Source organism: Bactrocera neohumeralis, chromosome 6, assembly GCF_024586455.1.
Source record: "Bactrocera neohumeralis isolate Rockhampton chromosome 6, APGP_CSIRO_Bneo_wtdbg2-racon-allhic-juicebox.fasta_v2, whole genome shotgun sequence".
Taxonomy (NCBI): Eukaryota; Metazoa; Arthropoda; class Insecta; order Diptera; family Tephritidae; genus Bactrocera; species Bactrocera neohumeralis.
The window spans coordinates 78,538,217-78,562,466 of NC_065923.1; the positions used below are offsets into that span (position 1 = coordinate 78,538,217).

The 24,250-nt window shown below is 35.3% G+C and overlaps 1 long non-coding RNA gene across 3 annotated transcripts in view; it reads right to left on the reverse strand.

Annotated features, from left to right (window-relative positions):
• Positions 1–24,250, reverse strand: part of LOC126763522 (uncharacterized) — a 331,668-nt gene that overhangs the window by 286,978 nt on the left and 20,440 nt on the right. For 2 of the 3 annotated variants that reach the window (XR_007667624.1, XR_007667625.1), the window contains exon 2: positions 7,202–7,243. The exons of the other annotated variant lie outside the window; for it this stretch is intronic. This is a non-coding gene — a long non-coding RNA (uncharacterized LOC126763522). The remainder of the gene's footprint in view (positions 1–7,201; positions 7,244–24,250) is intronic. 3 annotated transcript variants of the gene reach the window in all.

The window sequence follows — 24,250 nt, forward strand, 5'->3', positions numbered from 1 at the left end:
ATTGTTGAAAATAGAAGTAAATGGCTGAATGGAATTTTTAGCGGCTTTAAACAAAACAAATTACACATAATTTATAAAAAAAAAATAGTTCAGGATCTAGGATTAGCATTAGTATGCAAAATCTGCTGTCTGTTTGAGAATGCGTACTTTGAAGCTTAGATTTGATTAATTGAAACGAACTGAATTCTAGCTCTTTTAATCTCTAGCTAAACTCTAACACAAATTCAGCGTTCTAAAAAAATTGAAATTTTTTTAAACTTGAGATTTCACTATCAGTGTTATTTAATCCAAATTTGTGATAGATCAGCCTATTAGTCTGAAGCTGAGGAGATTCTGCCGGAACTAAGAATACATCGTCACCTAAAATGCAAAACAGCGTAACATAATTTTTCATAAGCAATCACTAATATTGAAACAAAATTTGAGTTTTGGTTATAATATGGTTATGCATTGGTTATCATACACACCTACCTACCTATAAATTGGTTATATATTGGTTATAATATATGAAAACGATTTTAAATTCTTTTTTTTTTAAGGATACGTTGTTTAGGCTTTTAGGTGACCATATGTAACAGGTCACTTGAAAAGTCTTCGGCATTCCATGGTAAAACACTTTTTATTTAAAAAAATTCGAGTACTTATTCAACATAATTCAATTGAAGCGTGGTACACTGATTATAGCAACTTTTCGAAATCATTTTGATAGTACGATTTGTCCTTTGCTTCAAAATAAGTCTTCATTCGACGAAAATTTTTTAACAACGAACAAATTTTTGCGATCTGATTTGAAGAATGCAGTGCAGGCGGAAACAATTCGAAAATAGATGGATTTTTGCCATCGTTTTCACTAAATTGTGACATTGCGCATTGTCTTCGTGAAAAAGCACTTTTTTTCTTCAAATGCAGCCGTTTATCGGCAATTTCATCCTTCAAACGGTCGTCCAATAACGCTATGTTATAGTCGCTGTTGATGATCCTTCCCTTTTTCAAGGAAGTCTATAAAATTTATTCCATGCACATCCCAAAATACAGACGCCATAACCTTGCCAGTTTTCATCGCATGCAGTCAACTCGGCTGACTGTCGATTGGACTTCAGTGTGAAATGGTGGAGCCATGTTTCATCCATTCTCACATATCGACGCAAAAACTCGGGTTGATTACGCCTCAACATCTCCAAACACTGCTCCCAATCATCAACTCGTGGTTGTTTCTGGTCAAAAGTGAGCTCACGCGGCAGCAACTTTGCACAGAGCAAATCTCATAACCAAATATTCGTGAATAATATATTGCACTCTTTCAGTTGATGTCTTTAGAGTGTCTGCTATCTGGAACAACTTCACTTTACGGTCTACCAAAATAATTTTGTGGACTTTGTTGATGCTTTCGTCGATCACAACCACTTTTGGACGTCCATTGCATTCACCGTCTTCGGTGTTCATTTCACCACGTCTAAACTTAGCATACTAATTCATGTTGTCGAAATTTCCTGGGGCAGTGTTCGGAAACTTGTCATCAAGCTAAAAACTATACTTCGGTGGAAACAGTACTGCTTTCAAAATGAGTTAGTAATTAGTTTCTGGCAATATAGACTCCACTTTGTTGAAAAATATCATGAAAATTATTGTTAAAACTCTCATAAAAGAGTGTCTTCTTCAACATAGCGAAAAATATGTGTTCAGTGCAACTAAAATCCAAAAACTTTGGGTTTCTACTGAGCTCTAAGCTGTTTACTCGTTGTACAAGTCTTAAAGTTGCTCATTTTAAGCATTGAATTCTAGTTTTGAAACTTAAAATCAATAGCTGAATGTGATAATTTTTCTGTTTCTGCGGATTTGAGGCTTTCAAGAGTAGAGCTGTAAAACAAGAGCCTAACCTCCTCGATGTGAGGAACCCAACCCCTCGATGTGAGCTTCAGTGTTTGTTCCTAAATATTAATAGATATTTATGAAAAAAAATTCTGCAAGATTACTTCTACGAAAATTTAAGACTCGAAGGCCAATTCTTGATCTCTCAGCGGTACAGAAAATAACTAGTTCTTATGAGACTAGTAAAATCTCAAAAAAAATTTAAGTGTTTCGAATCATATTGAAAGAAGAATAAGAAATTCAGACCAAACAGCTAAAACTATACTGTTATTACTGAACAGTTTAAAAAAAAATGTGAGGCAAGCTCTAAACTAATATATAACTTTAACCTTTCTGTTCACAAAATCGACCAACCGAGACTAAACCGCTCGGCTTCAGCGAAAGCTGCAACTACAAAGCAAAGCAATCAATTTGAAGCTACTTGAAGGCACTAAAGGTGCCCAAACTGATTTAATGCCATACACAAGACTGGCGTTAAACAGCCAGAGCGGCACACATAACTGTGTGTGTGCTTGCCGCTGTCATTTGTGGCGCATGCAATAAATCGCAGTCGCAATGGCGAGTTAAGCTTACAAGCCGAACTGTTGTTGTTGGTGTTGGCGGTATGATGTTGTAGTTACGCTCGCATAGTTGTTGTTGAAAATAGTACTCCCTACTTGCTGAAAATCCGCAAAGGAGCATGTGACACTCACAATAACCATGCCACATAATGTACTCGGCTATTGTTGCTGTACTGCTTGTTGTTGTTGTTTGGCGTCTAGCGCTTTTGCAGCGCATCGCATGCAAAGTAGACCATAAACTATGCCACCGAAATGTTGTCACTTCCGCCCCGCATGCGTACTTCGGTAACAGCACATTAACATGTTGCAACAAAGCTGTGAACAGACGCATACTTGTAACGGTATACCCCTGCTTAGAGTGATACCATGGCTAAAGATGAATGCAGGACAGCGTTAGCGACTAACGTTTTCAAGGTAAACGCAGAATGCGAAATTTATGGCTGCCACAAAACTTTCGTTGCAACAAGTAAGCGGAAGGCCTTCAAGGTGAGCGCTTAGAACTTATAGCGCAAGATTTTTAATTCAATTCAGTTGATATGTATCGACAGCATTTCTTGAATTACAGAAATTAAATTACATAACCGTAGAAAGCAGCAATAATAAATTCTGGAAATTTTGAGAATTTTTCAAAAAAAAAATTCTATCAAAAATCACAAAATCACTCACTTTACCAACAAAATATACTCAATCAATTGATTATGTAATAAATTGCATTACAATTTTGTGCGCTTACTAAAAATGCCAACTATTTGCGAACTAATCAAAATACATTTATGCAAGCGCACACATATGCAGACACATGCATACCATGACACACACATACACAGCACATCTCTAGCTACAAAAGCATCATTGAACTGTCCATACATAGTAAGTGACCCATTAGTGTGCAAAAATCGCTTAATGCGTGACTACACAGGCACACAAACACAGCCGTACACACTTATACATACATACATATATCTATATGAACTCACACATACATCCACATTAGGGTGGACAAAATAGTGAAACACGAAGAGGAAAAACCGGAGACCCACAAAATATTTATAGGATTGACTGAGTCCATTTAGACATGTCCGTATATGCTGTCTATTGTTCAGATTTTGAGATATCGATCTGAAACTTTGCACATGTTCTTTTCTTACCAAGCAGCTGATCATTTGTCGGAATTGCCGGTATCGCACTACTATAGCGTATAGCTGTCATACAAACTGATCCATCTAAATCAAGCCCTTGTATGAAAAACTCTTTCATTTGACGAGATATCTGCACGAAATTCGGGAAAAATTATTTCCTAAATCAACCGCAGAATTTGCGTGGAAATGGTTCAGATCGGATCACTTTATCATATAGCTGTCATACAAGCTCAACAATTGTAAACAAGTACTTGTATGGAAAACCTTTTCAATTTACGAGTTATCTTCAAGAAATTTGGCCTGTATTATTATCTAAGACAATAATCTTATCTCCCAAGAAATCGTTCAAATGGGGCCACTATAGCATATAGCTGTCATACAAACTGCTTGGTCCAAGTCAAGTGCTTGTATGGAAAACTTTTTCAACTGATGAGATATCGTCAAGAAATTTTGCACGAATTTTTGCCCAAATTAGAAATGGTTTAGATCGGAACACTATAGCACATAGCTGCTATAAAAACTGAGAGATCGGAACCCAGCGCTTGTAAGAAATCTTTTAAAATTTTGAAGTTAAATTTGTTTTTCTTCATTTCGGACGATATGTGTTAAAAAAAAGTAAAATAAAAATTTTTTTTTAATAATTTTTTTTTATTTTTCATATAAATTTTTTAAGGACTACCCTAACCTTTACAGTATTGCTATCTAAATATGTTTACATGTGTCTGAAATTGTGTTGATGTATTTATGAAATAACGATGAAGTCATGTCATGTGAAATTGAATTATCAACAACAACAAAAACATGCGCAACAACAAACAGAAATGTTAAAACAAAATAAATAAATGCCAAAGCTTGTCCACACACACAGCCACACTCATACAGGCTTACTGCAAATAAAGCAACAAAGCATACACACATAGCACAGCATAGCATAGCACAGCACAGCAGGCAATATGAAATATTATTATTCTAATATCAAATACAACGACAAGGCATAACAACTAGCTAAAACAACAAAAACGTTTAAATATATATATTACATATGTATAGTATATATGATAAATATGTATGTATGTGCACAAAGAAAACATTGTTGGACAACAAAAAGCGTTTTCGAAAAAAATCGATATTGTTGACACAGGCAGTGAAAAGCACATATACACGCGCATACTTAAAAACATACCACACACACACACACTTACAACTTTTTATGTGCGTATATATTAGAAATTATTATTGCCCAGCTGTATGGCTATATGCTGCTTGTACAGCAGCTTATCACCGCTTTATTTATGAATTGTTAATCTTCATATATCCTTGTTGACTCCGTAGGGCGGCGGCAGGCAGATTTTTTCCATTAATAAATGACTTTATTTAATAATGCAATTTATGTAGCAAATATGTAAACAAACTTTGCTCTACTTTCTGCTATAAATTAAATATTCATTGGATTCTATGTTTAGATAAGCCCAAAATGAATTCAAGGTTTGCTGCCCTGTGAAAGGATATACTCTGTGCGCGCTATTGAGTATAGAAAATGCCATAAAGTAAAGGTTATAAAAATATATTTATTACTTTTTCGCTACTTTTTGATGGAAAATGTATTTTTTGGAGTAAGAAGAATCCCAGAAGAGTCTCCAGTATGTCCAGTTATTAACTCTTTGAACTATACTGACACTTAAGAGAGTCTAGTTAAAGTAAAATACCAAGAATTCGCTCAGTTGTCGTTAGATTTTTAAAAACTCACTATTTTATGAGAGAAAACATCGTTCCATGATATGGAGAATTCGCTGTACTAAAATATCATCGCTCCTCAACGACACTTCGGTATGAATATGAGTCTTACGAAAGCTTTTTTTTTAGTTGGGGCTCATGATGAGGCAAATAATAGACATTCTTCCCAAATTTTCATAGCATAATGACAATAACGAAATGGTGGATAATTTCATAAAATCACATTATATAGCATAATGTAGTCAAAAGTGGTGGAATGTGGTAGGAAAAGGTCATGAAATCACATTGTACCTAGAAGTCTATTCACCACAAATCAAGCTGAAATATAACCAAGCTTGTGCAGGGCTGCTTTTTCTACTTTGTTCTAGTAACCTTACAACTAAATCTACTTTCTTAAGCGGCTGTCTTTCGATTGGTAAAGTTTTATTTAACTCATGAGTTCTGAGGTAGAAATATGAATGCATCTTCATTGTTTGAGACCAAAACATACCAACGACTGGAAATATTTATGGAAAAGTTCATAAACTCCAATAATGAAAGCATGTTTAATGTGTATATATGTATATAGAAGAAATATAGAGAGGAAACTATTTTTACTAGAAACGACCACTAAATTTTTTGGTGGAACTAAAGCAGAAGTACCGAATTAAGCCACTTTTTTGATTAAAAGTTAGGCTTTTTTTGCGATATTAAAACAAAATACAAGCAAAATGGAAAAGTCCTCTATGAACATCAGCTTTCTACTAGCAAAAACGCGCTGAATCCAACAAAAATCTGTTTCGGTGATTTATTTCTTTTTTCGCTGGCTTTCAGCTGGTCTGTCTAAAGGTATGAGAGCTAAGATGTTTTTGCCTTGATCTGGCGAAACCGGACATTCGAGGAAGAAGTATTGAAACATTTCTATCTCATCTTCTTACAAACAGTTAAATAAGCTGGCTTCTAGTACGATATTTAATCTTAATCATTTGTACCGATCGGTCAATGCTCAGTTAGAACTTCTACCTTCCGAGAGTTTACAAGTACTCCTGATGATTTCTGATCGATAACTTGTAACTCATAAGTCTTATAAAGCATATTTCTTCAAGCAAGCAATATGATCTTTTATAGCCTCTAACTACAGAACTTTTCATTAGCTGATCTAGTCTGTGATAGAATTTATGTTTAGGAAAGCAACTTTAAATTTTTTCCTTTATTGGCTCAACAATGGATTTAAAAAGAAACAGTTTCACACATCGAGTTTTTACTTCTCAGAAAATTATAGATTAAGGTTATGTGAATATACATATGTACATATATGATAATGTGGCAAGAGGATGAAGTCATGTGTAGAAGTTCACGCAAGTTCTTTCAGCGCCCTTCACTTGGGAGAGGTCAGAAACGATACTTTAACATATGGCTCAAGCAGCTCATGACTTCCGGTTTTAGACCAAATACCCTCTGGCTAGCCAAAGATCATTCGTTTGAAGGCGAGCTAAAGTGAGAACGCCAACCATTCCTTCCCAGGGTTGTGCGCTGGCGTTTTCTTTATAAAATTATTATAAACTCACTAGTTGGTGGGAACAAACATGATTATGTTGATATTCCAAAAAATATATTTTGACGCCATACTGCATAAAAACCAGTAGATTATTTTAAAATAGCACAAATCGTTTTAAGCTGTTTTTACTTCCAGCAAATATCTGATAATATTTATTAAAGTAAATTTATTGAATTTAAAGCTTCAGTTGCGTAAACTTTATTTGACAAAGGACTCTACTTCGGTTCGGTTTTCATCGAATAATTTAAATTTCAGCAATAAAAAAATACAGTTAGGCAATATATTGCCATAGAAATATATTAATAAATATACATAACCATATTCGGTTGTTTACAAATGTAAAGGTAAACAGTTTCACTTACCCAAAAACTACCCAAATTGATTGAGCTCAAAAACTGTGTAGTCTGCAAAAGAAGAATAACAAATATCAACAAAACTAAAATTGAAACCTGCAAGAAATTTAAGGTAAAATCATAATAACAATAATAATGTTGTCAAAAGCAGCAAAATCAAGTATCAAAATCCTGACACTAAGCAACAGTAGCAACGAAAATGCAAAGAAAAGTATGAATGAAACTAAAATAATAATAAATAAATAACAACAAAACAGAATTGGTCGAACGCACGCATAGTTCTACAACATCTCTATATTCTTAACAAAATAATGTATGTGTGTGCATATGTGTTAGCCAACATATGTGCGCTGTCATGCTGTTACATTGTAACTGCTCACCTAAATGTCAACATCCTGTTTCCGGTTGCTGGCATTATGGTATTATTGCGCTGTGTTGTGTCAATGACTCGCCACTTTTGCACCGGCTATTGACTGCCAAAAAATTTAGACGTTTTCAATTTGGCCAAAAGGACGCTCCGAAGCATTTTTCTAAAATTGCTTTTTTGTTTTATTTTTTTTTTTTTTGTGATTGGCAACAATAGTTGGCCATAACTGTGGCAACCAACAATTAAATAAAGGTGCAACTATTGGCATGACCACCGGGCAATTGTTGTCGAAAAATTGCTGGGTTGTGCGCAGAGCGGTTGAGTGTTGAATTGGCAAGTAGTATGGCTGCAGAGCACATCCTGCATCCAACGTGGGTGGCGTATACGCACTTTTTAAAGCGAAATGCCTGCGGGCTGGTTAAAAAAAGTGTGGAAGTGCTTACTTCAAGTCACCACATTGAATTGGAGTGGGTGTAAGTTGTCAATAGACTTGCATGTCAAAAGCTAAAGGCTTAAAGCAAATATTAGCTAGTCGACAAATGGCCTAACTGATTATGATAGAAGATGGTAGGCTTATAGTATATAGGTGGCTACGGACGCTAAGCTGTTCAATGCATGATACTAACACACATATATATTTTTACAGTATATTTTTACACAAAAAAAAAATAATAAAAAACCAAAAAGGAAAATTCGTTTGTTCATATATGCTTGTATGTCATAGTCTCTTCTATGTTCAACTTATGATTGTGACATGTGAAAAAGGACATTTTTCACTTACAGCGCATTCAACGTCAACACATATCCCTAACTGGTTAGTCCTTTATTCGATGCTAACATATCTTACTTACACTCATGCACAGCATCTTCGCTCATGCTTCTACTGCCTTTCTGCTTCTTCAGCAAACAATTTCATACAGCTATTCTTTAACTACACCACACTTGGTAAGACTATTGATTTTCCCTATTATTATTATGAATTCTTTTTTACCTCCATTTTTTTATTTTTTTATTTGCGAAATGGGTACTTGTGCATTGCTGCCTTTAAAGGAATTTCACAAACGCATACTTGGACTGGTAGACAAGACAAGTGTGCGTGCGAATGGCCGTGACGTTGAACCAGAGCGGCAGCGAATGCCTGCAACGCACACACGCTAACAAGCAAATTTGCCAGCATATATCAGGCTATTGGTTATAGGATACTAACGCACATATACACATACATATATGTATATTTGTGTGTGTGTGTGTATATTTGCTTGTGTGTTCTGCTGGAAAAATATTGAGTTTTTGTGAAAAAACGCAAGATTTTTGTGAACAGAAAATTTCAAATAAATCCGCAGACAATTGAGTAGGAGCGCCAGCATGTCTTTGCGCTGAGTAAAATTACAAAGGAACCTTTACGCTGTTACAGTGAAAAATATATGTAGGCATTTGTCAACAACTACACAGAGAATTATTTTTGGAAAGGATACTTTAAATTTTAATTTTTCGCTGGACACTGTAAAGTTATAAATAAATATATATCGTGACTTTTAAAAAGTAAACAAAAATTATCATCAGAAAATCAAAATTCACTTTTTTAATATATAATATAACCAATTTATAACCAAAACTCTAAATTTTGTTTCAATTCATGTTGTTACTATTCCATCGATTTTTCTTCATACATGTATGCATAAACTTTTGCTCATCCGTTATCAGATTTAACCAATATATAACCAATATATAACCAATTTATAACCAAAACACAAAATTATGTTTCAATATGAGTTGTTTCTATTATAACGTTTTTCCGTCGTTTATGTATCTATCAACTTTTAAACTTGCGCTGTCAGATTTAACTAATATATAACTAATATATAACCAATGTATAACCACTTTATAACCAATATATAACCACTTTATAACCAAAAATCAATGTTTTATTATGAGTTGTTTCCATTGCATAGTTTTTTTTTTAGTTAAAAAAATCTGAATTTCCCAATTCTCTGAGACTTATTGGTGTTTAAATGGTCGATTTATATGCTATTCAGGCACAACTATCTCTAGATAGATGTGAAGGATATCTCTCTTAACAACTAATAATTTAAGCATATAACCTCTTATCTCAACTTTTCTATATTCAAAATATCAACTTTATAACATAGAAGCATACTCCATCCTTCAGTTCATCCACCATTCCTACAGCAGCTTCATTAAAGATCGATTCCTAAAACAAATATTTCATGAAACAAAAATCGTAAAATAATAATAAAATCCGCTTAGCCGCGCGTATCAGCCCAATTATTTCATATTTTACAGAAATAGTGAAAACTGTGTATAAACAAGAACTTCCCACGCAATAATACACCGGGGAATGCACTCTGTGGCATACGATTTCCATTGAATTCCATTTCTCTTCACATTTGTTCAACCGCTGTTTTCTTCTTGTGCATTTTCGGTTGTTTGCTTTGGCATCAGTTGTTTGCCAGTATTGCGGACATTATGTAAATAAAGTGAAATATAATCAACTTAACAATAAAATCCGATTTATGTTTGCATAGGTCAGCTGTTTGTTGTCTGCCTTCGTTTAAAGTACAGCAAATTCAAGAGCATGAATCAGTGCTACAATCGTGAGAGAGAGGACGGCCTCTGTGGACTAAATAAGATTGAAGCGGAATGAATATATACTGGAGTTGGGCGTAATTTAAAGCATATTAAACATGTATTATAAGAAAATAGAGAGATGGAGGCGCATGTTTAATAAGTATAGATGCTTTATTGTTTCTAGGTTGCGATTTAAGACAGATTTCATTTAATTTAGGTAACTAATGACTTTTTAACGAGTAGCTGGCTTTCGTGCGCTTGTAGGCCCCGAGAGTGGTTTGAGGCAGTGTTTGAACTCTTTTGTCCAAAATTTGACAGTTTTTGGTTAAAACTCAACACTCTTTTTGGAAAGTAATCCTGAGAAGCGCACTACAACTTGTAGACCCTGAGGGTGATTAGTTACATGGTTTGAAGCCTTTTTGGTTTACACTCAATGCTGGTTTCGGAAATAAAACCTGAGAGTCCCACTGTCACTACAACAGTCTCTCTTCCAAATAATATTTCCAAAGCTATTTAAACTAGAGCTAAGAGCTGATGAACTTTGCGACAGATTTGCTTTTTGTTTCAAGTCAACCTTGATTCAAGGTTATGACGATCGTAGAAGATCCGTTATATTAAATCTCATATGAGATCATTAATAGCGTTAAAGGATGGTTAAGTAAATTGAAATCAAAAACTTAATAGAGTTAGTTTAAAATCGGATGTGGTTTTTAGGTCTTCATGGATGTCCCTTATTCAAATAATGAATGATTTTTGATTCTGCGTTCCACGGGTAGGCAGGTTATGAGGTCGACACTAACAGAGATCTCATTTAGACAGCTTATAACGCTGGTCCGTTGTGACCTAAAACTTCTAAGTAGATGATGCAAACTTACAAATTGTTAAGGCGCTTTGAGCCTAACACACATTTTTTGAGATGACTATTGTCGGTTTCTGCTACCTTTCCTGGTTCGTCGAAGATAGGACTGCCGAAATGTTCCAATCTCAGCCTTGCAAAGGCTGGCCAATGGAGAAGAAAGTGCGTGAAAGTTAGCCACTGTGCTCCTAGTAAACTAAAATTGCGAAAAACTGAACCTTTTATGGAGGTGAATGAAGAGAGATAAAACGACAGAGTTTGGTACAATATTTGATAACTGAGTTTGGGTCGTGAAGTTAGGTAATCAACATGAGAAATAAAGCGAAGTTCTAGTTAGTCCGTAATAACTGCTCGATGTATCAATTTTTATAGCAACATATTCCTTTTATACCTCAAACTGACGATTTTGGTACTACAACCTGGATCTGAAACCACTAAGATTCCAAAGCATATGAAAAAGTCCTATGAAATATGTAAGGATATGTAAGAAACTACAGTTTAGTTAGCAGTTACGATAAGCTGCTTCGATAATCGGCTTCGGTGGTCGGCCTTGGAAATCGGTTACTTGCCGAAAAATCTGCCGGTAAGAGCAGCAACGTTAGTGCTAATTGTACTTAGTAGATGAGGTTGGATAAAGATTTGGTTGAACTAAATGAGTAGGAGTTAAGTTTCTATGAGACATGCTTCAAGAATTATTGTCAAAACAGATATGAGTCGCCTCACAAAGATGTAATGAAACGAATTTAAGGTAGGTTGTATTGAAAATTGAGCTCCTCTTTGTCACAGTGAAGCAGCTCTTCACCTTATTTAGTATAATTTTTTTTCTGAATAAAAGAGGTATTAAGACTAAGTAAATTTAATATATTTTCAATTTTATATAAAATATTCTTTCATAAAAGCCATCTTTGAAAATAATCTGTCTTATGAAATATTGAAATTTGAACGACTTAAATTGTAAAAGCAATTTAAAAGCGCTTTATTCTGGCAGCAAATATTTTTCACACACGTGCATTTATAATTAAAGTACATATGTATATGTAATACCTTTGGGAAAAATTTCACTAGCTCCGAATATTTGCATGTGTGAATTATGCAGCGCTTTTTGCATAAACGGATTACACTCTCATCATTCGTGTACTTTTATGCATGTGTGTGTGTGTGGTGTGAGCAAAAGTTTAGCATTTCAGTTTGGCTAATTGATGAAATCAAGCGCTTGTAGCTTTAAAATATTTCAAACACACACACACCTAAGCAAATGAGCAACAACAAAACGTGGACGGTCAGCAGCTTGCTTATTTTGTAATACGAGCACAAATACGAACTGTAACTTTTGGTTACATAAAGCTATGTACAAGCAATTAACCTACATCATAGTCAAACAGCGCACACACACTCACACGCGCATATAAACACACACGGGCAAACATGCTAATATTGAAGAAAAAGAAGATTTATGGTTATGTGCGTGGAAAGTGAGAGGAATATTTTTTGCAGTCTGGTAAAGGACATTATTTGACTGCTGCCGCTTGCTTATATACAAGTACACATATACTATGTACAAAAATACACAGTAACACACATTTCAGCTATGCGTGTGTATTTGCATATTTCTTCCTTTTTTCAAATTCGACCTCAAAAACTAGTTGTTTGCTGTCTAGATGTGCGTCCATGACTGATCGTTGTGCTACTTAAGTATTCAAATCGAATCACAGTTTGTTGGGGAAAATTCTAAATTTCAACGTCAACACACGCGTGTCACTCTCAGTCAGTCGCTCAGTCACTCGCTTATATGGAACATGTTAAACCATTTATGCCCACAAGCGTGGCAAGTAGAAAAAAGCTTAATGATATATGACAAAAGTGTGTATGGAAATAGAACATCTGCTTATAAACACATTAAGGACAACTTTGACAGTCCCGAAATTTCTGGATCGAAAAGTAAAAATTAGGTTTATAGTAATTTTGTGCTTAATTGTATATCTTGCTAGGCTTTAAAGACATTTTTGAGAATCCCGAAATTTCGGGACTTTTCGCAGCCATTTTTCACGTTATACATACATATGTATCTGTATGGACATTATAAATTATAATATTAAATTTTGGGCACCAATCCCGAAATTTCGGGACTGAAAAAAATTTACAGGATTTTTTGCGGCTAGATACTTACGCAAATATATTGGTGCGCTGTAAGGACATCTTTCAAAATCCCGAAATTTCGGGATTTCAAAATTAACATGACATACCGTTATTTCGAATGTCGTTTGTATATATCGGTGTAGTTGAACATTTATTTTTAACAAATTTTCCAAATCCCGAAATTTCGGGATTAAAATCTAGAATATTATCGCTGTTATATTTTTTCAAATTCAATTAGTTTAAAGTTAATTTACATTTTTTTATTAAAAATTAAAATTCGGGAGCGCGAATATTGCAACTGGGTTACAAAAAACAATTTCTAAAAACATGCTAGTTTGTTTGAGCAATAACACTATCACAGACCGCATGTCCTTGTCTGTGCAAATTCGTTATCAAACGCGCACATAGCGAGCGCTAATGTATGCATAAGTAAATACATGCGCACATATTTATTCCCACGCAATACTAACACTCTTGCATTTCAACGCCACTAAAACAGTGCTTTATTGCATTTTGCTCGCCTTTTTTACTTCAATAAACACACGCACACAAAATAGCTGGGCAGCAACAACAATGTTTATATGTATGCGTGTACACGTGCATATTGCGATTTATTGCTGCCATGTCCTTGAATGTTGCTCGCTTTTGTTGGTTGCTTTAGCTTTGGCTTTGGCTTTGGCTGGGCGTGCTGACTACTAGCAGCACTTGCTTGTTGTTGACGTGTTGCGGTGCATAAAAGTTTGCCTCAACAATGCAACTACAACAACGAAAAAAAGACCCAACTAAATAACACTATATGTATGTACATATATGTATATGTATGATCGTATATAAGCATGTAGTGTGCACTTCAGCGCTTTCATTTACACCCGCACTAACCGGCACTACAGACATGTTTATGTATGTATGTATGCAATTCGCTACCCCTCTTCACCTTCAACGCCATTCTATTGATGCTTGTGGCATTTCGATGCGGCTGCTGTGGCATGTGTTGTTGTGGTCCGCTTCTATGTGGTTGTTACATTGTTAGACATTTGTTGGCCATCATTTCATGCTCGAGTGTGTGTGTATTTGCAGTTTCATTACTCCGGGTAATGTGTCGTTTCTTTGGCACCAATGACACTTATTGAGAGAGCTGGCAAGCCAGCCAACGCTCATTGTCTGCTAGCGGTCGTACTGGGGTGCTGTGTGGGAGACGTAGTATTAAAGTTGCTGCGTGGAGCTTTTTTTTGATTTGAAACATATTCTTAAAGAATTTAAATTTTTGGACGTGAGACCGCTAGTAAAGATGTAGCGATATTTGTAGCAGAAGAATCTTGTTTTATACTCAGTTTTCACACCTCTAAGTCCATAGACTGCTAAGCTCGTGGTATTCGTCAGTACAGAAGTAAGACCATAAATGCAAAATTCTATTCCTGGGAGTCTCTTCCATTAAATTTTGTTTGCGGAATATAAATTTCTGATGCTGAAACGTTAAGAATGTTGCTAAAGGCGTTCGGCGATAATCGTTTGTAGCGAGCAAGTGTGTTTGATTGGTACAAATTATTCAAATAGTGTCGAAAACGCCTTGACGACGAACTACGGCCACGACGGCCTTTAACACCAACTGAGGAAGGTGCTTGATAATCGACAATTAACCATCAGAGATCTTGCTGGCATCGTTGGAACATCGAAAGGTGCAGTGAAAACCATTTTAAAAATAATATGAGCCTAAGAAAAGTGCAAGACCGATTGGTTCCTAAATCACTCAATTTGGTCGAAACACAGCGTCTCGTTAACGTCTGTGAAACAATGCTTTCCGACTACCAGCATGTCATGAAACGTATTATTACTCGCCCTGAGTCCTCGATCTATTCGATTTTCTGCTCATAGATGTCTTCCCATAAAGTTAAAAATTTTTATCAAAGTACGTAATTTTTCTAACAAGATGGTTCCATTTCTTCTCTCTCTGTAAAGGCCTTTCAAAACTCTATTGCCGCAAATGTAGTTAAAAGGCGCAGTCAAGATGAAAAGTAGTTTCGTACAGGTATGTCGGTCAGAAGCGTCGACTAATCCGCTGATATGTGAAATGGTGAGTTCAGACAACAAAGACAATTTTAGCTTCTATGGCCTTCTGAGCAGCGCGATATTCATTTCTTTCCTTCGTAGTCGGAGAACCCACTAACCTCACTTTATAGTTGGTTGATTTTCGAAACAAACTGTTCTGAGGATCCAAAGCCATTTTACAAGTACACTTATTGTTCCTGAACAGAACAGAGCATGTTAAACTTGCAACGAAGTTTGTAACGCCCAAAAGGAAACATCAGAGACCACAAAAAGTAACATAAATTATAAGTAAACGTGACGGGCTGGGTCGATACCGTCCGTCCGTTTATCTTTATATGCTATACTGGAATACAAACTGAACGATCGGAACCAAATTCTTGAAGGAAAAACTTTTTCATTTGACAAGATATCTTCTCGTTATTTGTCATGGATTATTGCCTAGAACAATAATGCAATCTGCGAGGAAATTATTCAGATCGAGGCAATATAGCATATAGCGAAAGAAAGTGCTTGTAGGAAAAACTTTGGCATTCGAAAAGGTATTTTCATGCAATTTTGCATGGATTATTGCCTAAAGAAACCGTGCAATCTCAGAAGAAATTATTCTGATCGGACCACTATAACATATATCTGCCATACAAACTCATCAATTCGAATCAATTGCTTGCATGGAAAACTTTTTCAATTGGCGAGATATCTTCAAGAAATTCTGCATGGATTATTGCCTAGGACAATGGTGAAACCTCCGAAGAAATGGTTCAGATTGGGCCGATATGACATGGAGCTGCCATACAAATCGAACGATTGGAATTAAGTGCTTGTATAGAAAACTTTTTCAATTGAAGCGATATTTTCACGAAATTGTGTACAGATTATTATCTAAAGACAGTGCAAGTGCTCACAAGAAATGATTCTGATCGGACTACTATAGCATATAGCTGTCATACAAATCGAACGATCGGAACCAAATGCTTGTATGAAAAACTTTTTCATTTGAGGAGATATTTTCACGAAACTCAGTATGAATTATTTTTTTAGACAATAGCACAATCTCCGAATATATTGTTCGTATCGGATCACAATAGCATATAGCTGCCATACAAACTGACCGATCAATGATACTTGTAAGGAATTTTAGTCAATGGCTTGCTACATTTTTATATTTATTATATGCAATATATGCCACAACAATTTCAGCCACTTTATTATTAAGCATTCCATCATGAATGCATTGTGCAATTTTCCGCAACTTTATGACACATTTAATTGACCGGAATTTGTTGTAATTAAATTTATTGAATTAAAACTTCTTCAAAGTGCATTATGCCAGCGTAAAAATTTAATGCAAATTCGCATACATTTAACTTACTTTTGTCTGTTTTTTGCTACGCCGTAAATCCATCAATTAAGCGCAATCATTCGTTTTTTTTTTGTAAGCTGAGCTGCCATTACTGCTGACTCCATCTAACTATCTGTCTGTATAAATATCCATTCACTTGCAATTGTGCTGTCACAGTCAATAAAGCGCAACGTTGAATGATTTTATGTGCATAATGCACATCCTCTGCAGCCAACAAGACGTGCTGCTTGCATGTATGTGTGTGTGTGTGAAGGATATATGCATATCCTTACTACTGTAACGCCTGCCAGCGTGGACAGCGTGGAGCTTACACTACTTTTGCCGCTCTGATTATTATATGTGAGCGTGGCTGTGTGCACCGCTGCGCTTTGCTGCTTCCTCCTTCCTCCTTCAGTGCGCATAAATAGCCAAATAATAAAAATTTCGTGCACACTAACCTACTTTATGAGCTTCCGCTGAGTTCGCTTGTCTCGCAGTTTTTGCTTTTCTGTTTGTTCTTTTTTTTTGTTTTTTTCCGTTCACTTTTCTCGGGGCAATGTTGCTATGCGATCTTTGCGTGCATCATTCATCATCATTCGCAATGCCAACAGCAGAGCAGTAGGGCCAAAGCGTACTTTTGTAATCACTAGTATCTGTATAAGTGTGTGTGTGTGTGTCGATAGCACCGGATGACCGAGTCACAGCTTAAACGGCAGCTACTTTTACATAGCCGCTTCCCTATATATTTGTATACATACATATTTTATTTATAAGCATGCATTAATATATACAGTTGGTTGTAGTGAAGTCGTGCATGAGCCGAGAAGTCATTGTACTTTTGTGCGCGCAGCAATCATCCTTGTTGCTGGCGATTCTTATGCCACGCTCTACCCGGCTTAATGAACAATTCATGTCAATCGCTAATTACCCTAGCATCCTGACGCTAAAGTAACGGTAGTGGAAGTGTTATATTGTAGCTACACGCTCTGCTCCCTCACTGTCACACCTTCTGCTGCCATCGCGCGCGCTCTCTCTCTCTCTTACATATGCCATTACTGCCTCCTTCTAAAACACAATAGCGTATAAATATGCTGCAATTGCTTCAACCCAAGCTCCGCCAACTTGACTTGCCTACTGCTGTTACGGTTGTTGTTGTTCTCTAGCTTGATGTCCGCTTTGCAAGCCATAACAATGCCACATTTATTGAGCTTAGCGCAGGGAAAAAAACTATCAGCCGTGCGCTGTTGATTTTGATCTAGCCTACTTTTTACGCCAATTTATTCGTGTCCCTCTTAACATCTCATTCTCATGCACTCATTGTGTCTTATCTCGGCTTGAGCATTTAGCTCACAGTATTTCTTTGTTGTTTTTGTACATTGCGCTTGACTTTATCATTTCATTGCTGTTGATTGGTAGCGGCAATTCCTATCCGCTTGAAATAGTTAAGTATTCTGCACGATTTATTACTTTTTTCGTCATTCCTATACATATACATTAAAGTGTGGCCAAATATTAGGGTGGCACTTAAATGTATCAAAATTTTTTTTCAAATATTGTCTAAGTATTTACCGAGTACTGCTATCCAAGCTATAACCTATGAACTTGAGTGGTGATTTTTGAGAATTAGGGTGTGTCTCACAATGGCCTGAAGTCAATTTTCTTAAAGTAAGATTTTTTTCATATTTGAAATACTAAATAAGCAAAAGCGATAAAATCTCTAATAAACTTCTGTAGACTGAAAAAACGTTCAATAAAAGTCAGGTAACTGACATCTGCTTTGAAGTCACTGAAGTGTCTTACAGCGTTCAGAAGTCAGTTTCCTTTAAGAGGAATCAAAAATTAATATTTTCTTTCATTCGGCGACAAAATAGGCACTACAAAGTACATATATTTTACTAAAATTTTTTCATTCTATAAAGTCTTCAATAAATTTTTAAGAACCACCCTAGTATACTCAAATTTTCAACTCATTTGGACATACAAAATGAACAGGCTTTTCTAGTATAATTGATTGGAAGTTAAAAAAAATATGTAATTAGTTTTTTAGAACCTCCCTAATATATAAAAACATATATGTTATACGTACGAATGGAATATATATTTTGATGTTCCTACGAAAAATTTCAAGTACAAATTTTTTAACACTGAAATAATTCTTAATACAATGCTTAAGAACCACCCTAATACACCTATTCACACACCTACACAATATTTAATATTTAAGAGTATATATACTCCTCTGACAATATCCATACCAGCAATGTTTTCAAGAAGTAAAGCTAAATAAATTTTAAACTAACATTTTAGAACCACCTTAATATGTCTATATATGTATATGCATATCCAGCGGTCTATATATTCAACACCTCCAAGAATATTCTTAAGAATAAAGTTTTCAAAAATGAAGACTTTCCGAGAACACAGACTAAAAACAATTGTAATTTACCTTTTAGAACCACCCTAATGCACCTACATATATACATATCTTAATGTGAATGTACGTATGCTCCACCAGCAGTGTCCTTCAGAACAATGCGAACTAAATTAACTAACACTCCCACATATTTAATTGCTTTACTCGAACAGCCATTTTACTCCTGCACTTCCTGCCATCCTTTGCGCCCTGCTCACATCGCCCCACCCGAGCTCATCATCAATATGCTATTATGCTCGCATAAGAAAATTAAAAAAGACAAAAAGTAGTGCAACAGTGGCAGTGGATATTCGCTTCATTCATTCGCAGCTGTCATGCAATGCCCACAAGCGTAGATAAGTCAATTAGGTTTAGCCTTAATTTGCTTGCATGCGCTATATCTACAAAAAGTTCAAAAAAAATTTGAAAAAAAGAAATAAAAGAAATTAAAAAGCAGTAACTCAGAGGCACTGCAAGCTCGGCATCAACACAGTGGAAAGTAAAAAAGTATTGATTAAGGAAAATTGAGTAATTACAAACCGAAGCGTTACTCAGACTGATAACTAAGCCTTTAAGCAACCCACAAGCGTACAACCAAACATCAAAAAAATATATTTCATCCAACGACAACAGTTTAGCCAAAAGCAGTATCTCCTCCTACGCACTCCCTTGCCACCAGCACACCCATTTTGCGAGTACCATGTACAGCTTTCACTCACCACCACCACTACAATTTGGTGAATGAGGGCAATTAATAAATACATGAGAACGCATTGTCATGGAAAAGCTTCAGCAAGCAGTCAGAAAAACCTTCATACTTATATGTCTGCAAGTGCTTAAGAAAAAGATCTGCGTAGAAAGTGAAGGCTCTCAGAAATTGCTGCTTGCTTCAACGTAAGACTTCAATGCACTAATTAAAGAGTTGTCTGAAGGCGCTATCATTCGATATACGGCAAATTGAATACTAAGCACCTACATACAAAACTGAGAACCTTGATTGGAGAGCTGGAGTAAGTACGGACAATTTAAGAATGAAATGAAATTGATGCTTTAACGGACAATAGTTATTGTACGAATAAGGGAGGGAATACTAAAAGGATAGAATTAGCGGTAATGATAAAATATAATATATTAATTTCATTGTTCTAAGTAAAGCTTATGAAAAGCTTTAAGCTCTAAAAAAGCTCATAATTTATGTGAAAGTGAGATATTTTTCTATTAAATACCTCCAGACCTAAGTGTCTCACCAGATTTTCTACTCATCCCATTGTCTATACCTTAAGTTGAGTTCTACGTAAAGTTCGTAAAAAGCTTCATTCAAAAGCTCCAATACAAAAATTAATTTTTAGTTGAAATATCTTCATACTTTTCTCAATATCGGTCAATTTTAACAGTGCATTTTTTAATTCTCTCAAGACTTTGTGCTCTAAGTGAAGCTAATAGCTCATAAGATATACGAAATTTAAATATTTTCCTCTTGCCTCTGAGCATATGTATTTCATTACCAAATTTACTATTTTTCCACGACTTTGCCAACAATTATTAATGAGGTAAAGCTCATAAAAGGCTTTGCTCAAAAGCTCCAATAAAAAAATTCAATTTTATTTGAAATATCCTCATACTTCATAACAACAAAATTTTTCAATTCTCTCAAGACTTTGGTTTAACTGCTCTAAGTTAAGCTTATGAATAGCTTTAAGCTCACAAAAAGCTTAAAGCTAACGAAAAGCTGGTAAGATATGTGAAAATGCGATATTTTTCTCTAACCTTTGAGCATAAGTGTTTCGTCACCAGTGTTCACCATCAACACTTTATACAAGTAATGAGGTAAAGCTCATAAAAAGCTTCACTGAAAAGCTCCAATACAAAAATTAATTTTAATGTGAGAAATTTCGTCTTCCATTGAACACAAAGGACACGAAAAATCGTTTTTGGTCAGAAGTCTCTCAAAAAATGGACAAAAAAGCTTATAGTGCTGACGACAGTGTTCTTAAACTTAAGATAATTATTTTAAAAATGATGCTTTCATTCAAAGAAATTTATTTGTTTTATTCAGCAGTAATTCTATCTACACAAGAGTATCTCAAACCTCGCTCACCACATGCCATCCGATAGCTACATCTAATTTATGGTTAAAAAGGTGCCTTAAGGGCATACATACAACGGATTATATGTGTTACTTCGTATTACCTCTAAGCAGAGCAACTACAAGTCAGCTTAGTTGATGTCCTGAGCAACGCCAAACTCATACGGCTACTCACGACTAGCAACGAGCTTATCAAATTAACGCCTAATTTATGTTCGTGTTGTTGACTACTTTCATGACAGCAACTGCATCAGCCACATACGATTAGGCAGTTACACACGAATAAATGTGGCTATGTACTATCTAGATTTGTGAGTTGCACGAATTGTATTTCATCAGCGGGTGATCACGCATATGCACCTAGCTATTTAGCTATATAACCAATCAAGCAAGCAACCATTCATCCATTCACCGGCCATTTATTCATGCCGTAAGTTAGCCAGACAGTCTGTCATCCAATTTCAGCCATTTGTATGCCGCCTAATGTGCTTTAGCTTCATTAGTTGGCCAGCAAGGATGGATATCCATGGCTAAAATATATGCTTATACACCATTACGCCGACGCCACGGAGGCTCTACGACTTTAATAGACGATTGCTATTGGCGTTGTTGGCAGTCAATTGTATTTGACATATGTTTCATTTAAGGCGAAGAATAATGGTTTGCAATTTACTTGCGGTACATACATACATATACTAACACAAAATTACAAGGATTTAGTTGTAGCATAGGTGGGTGGTATAATACGAGCAGTGCTCTAAATATGGGTCAATGTGGGATTTAAGTGTTGGCAGTAGTACTTGTAATTGCAGTAAATGGCTGTGGTTGCGAGGTGTAACAATGGAAATGCATTCGTGGCTTAAAACATGTCAACAACAAGGACATTAAATGCACTTTTGAACGATTGAAGGATTTTTGCCACTGATTAATTACAGTTGTGGCTGAAATCGATAAAGGAAATGTGTCGAACAATCAATCAAGTATTGTAAACATACGAAATAAATTGCAACCGAATATCAATGCAATTTTATAATTTAATTGGCGATGTTGTGAGTCGAATAATGGCGTTTGATTGAGTAGTGACAATTAGCGGGAATCAATTCAATTAGGAGCACGTTTAAATAGTTGAAATAACCGAAAAAATGGTTAGTTAATCATGTCCTTTCATACATCCTTTTTCCGAGCTACGTTTAAAAATGCTCAAAACTTACGGAAAGTGTTATCTTTGTAATTTAAAACAATTATATTTTGATTATGATAGGTAAACACTTTTTACCGTTAGAGCTTTTCCCTCTAGCTTCCCCTTTTTCTAATCCAACTACATTTTACAAGTCAGATCTACTACTTAAGCGCAACAATATTTGCTTTCCTGGAACAAATATGTGGCCTTAAAAATGTCTTGTCATATATCCTTTTTCGTGTTTAGCGTTTCACAAGTTAAATTATGTAACACAACCTAACACTAATATAATATTATACAGGAACATATATTTTGCGCATATATTATTACTTTTAACAATGTCCTGCTATATATCCTTTTTCACAAAACTAAATTTCATGCCAAATTTTACGAAATTTGAATTTTTTAGTTGTCCTAATATCTTTTAGTGATTCAGAACTTACATTACAAATATTTTAATTTATTCTAATTCACAGCAGAAGCCACCAATACCGGTTTATGCAATAAAATAACTGTTGGTTATATTTCATTATAATTTTTAGTGTCCTGTCTTGTATACATATTTATCAGTGAGTCATGTTCCTATCAAGGCATAATCCATATTATATCATGCTTAGAATGGTAGAATTGTTTGCGAATGGTCAGTTAGTTGCATAAGTTCCGATTACGATGTCAGAAGAAAAATTATAATTTATGTTAAGAAGATAAAAATATTTGTTTACTACTGTTTTGATGTACACATATGTATGATTTATATTAGTGTTCTGCTTGAAAACTTTGTGGCAATCAATTATAAACAGTAATATGTTTCAACTTAATTACTAAATAAATAAATTAATCATACGTTTTGTTACATGTTCATGTACATAAAAGCCTTACAGTTGACTCGAAGCTTGCTTATAAGAAAGCGTGTACATAAAGAATGGTAAAATGTTTTATTTATGTAATATGATTATTTGCGCTTGTCTGCCTTTTAAAAGACTTTGCATTTTTCAATTTCACTACTTCTTACAGTAAGCAGTTTGCATTGCTACATAGATTACACCAACTTGTTTTCAATTATAACCAATTTTTCAAATGTCCTTCCATATATCCTTCTTCTGCAAGTCAACTTTTATTTAAAAAAAATACATTGCGTACTATTTTCTGAGCAGCAAAAACACTTACCGAACTCGACTTTCATTTCCAAGTCATCTACAAGACATTTCGTAAATCATTACATACTACAATATGTTTCTACATTTACTCTAAACGCATACAAATTTTCACTCATCTGCGGCGAGTTTTGGCAGCATCCTGGCATATATCCTTTTTATTTAACTGACATATTTGTGCAAATAAAAATTTAGAAATCAGTGTGTAGTCAACAAGAGACTTGGCAAGGTCAGCTGGCCTTGAAACTTTTGTTTATGCAGCAAATAAATGCGCATGAATCATTTGACGCTGATAAGCCAAATTATTTGTTTATTAAGCTTTGACCTGCTTGATTTATAAATTTGTTTTGATGACCGTTACGTCGCTAATAAATCACGGCAGCGTACACAAACAAATTTTAGTTAATAACTCGACTTAAGTTTTTGTTATACACTGTGGTACTGCCACACTCAACGGTTTGGCAATTATTATCCTTGAACTCGCGCTAACTATTATATTAGTCGGTAGGTGTGTGCGTGTAGTTTATTGCTGCTTAAAGTTTTCGGCTACCGCATGCCACAGCCAACTATCGCTGTGTCTGGTAAATTTTTATGCTTGTGGGGGTGTGTGTAGCAGCTTTATCTGCCAGTATTCTCAACCGTTAATGAGCTGAATTGTTGTCGCATCCATGTATGGCATGTCCTTGTGGGTACTTGCATATAAGTATCTGTGTGTGTGTGCGTGCGACAAGTTCTTTGCAACAAATTTCGCGCTTATCTAATAGGCCATACTTCACAATTTCTCGTTAAAATTATTGCAAAAGTTAATATTAACGACGTTGATGAAAATCACTGTAGCGCGGCGCGGCATGCGTGAATGAGCGAACGAACGTAAAAGTAGTTACTATACAAA